Raw genomic sequence first — 275 nt, forward strand, 5'->3', positions numbered from 1 at the left:
CAGCTTCTCCCGCCCTGGCGTCGGGGCAGATGTTGTTGCCCTGTTTGTTGCCCTGTTGTCTCCTCTGATCGTCAGTGTCAACCGTCACCTCTGTTATTGGCAGATCTGCATTCTCCTCCACCGCTCCTCCTCCACCACCACCGCCGCTCCCCGCCGCTCCACTACTCCTCCACCGCTCCACTCCTCCTCCACTCTCCCATGAGCGCCCCCCTCGGCCCACGCCTCATAAATACAAACACGGTCTCTCCTCCTCCACCTGACGGATGCAGCAGCCC

The sequence above is a fragment of the Cynoglossus semilaevis genome, unplaced genomic scaffold (assembly GCF_000523025.1).
Source record: "Cynoglossus semilaevis isolate Cse_v1.0 unplaced genomic scaffold, Cse_v1.0 scaffold392, whole genome shotgun sequence".
NCBI classification, from domain to species: Eukaryota; Metazoa; Chordata; class Actinopteri; order Pleuronectiformes; family Cynoglossidae; genus Cynoglossus; species Cynoglossus semilaevis.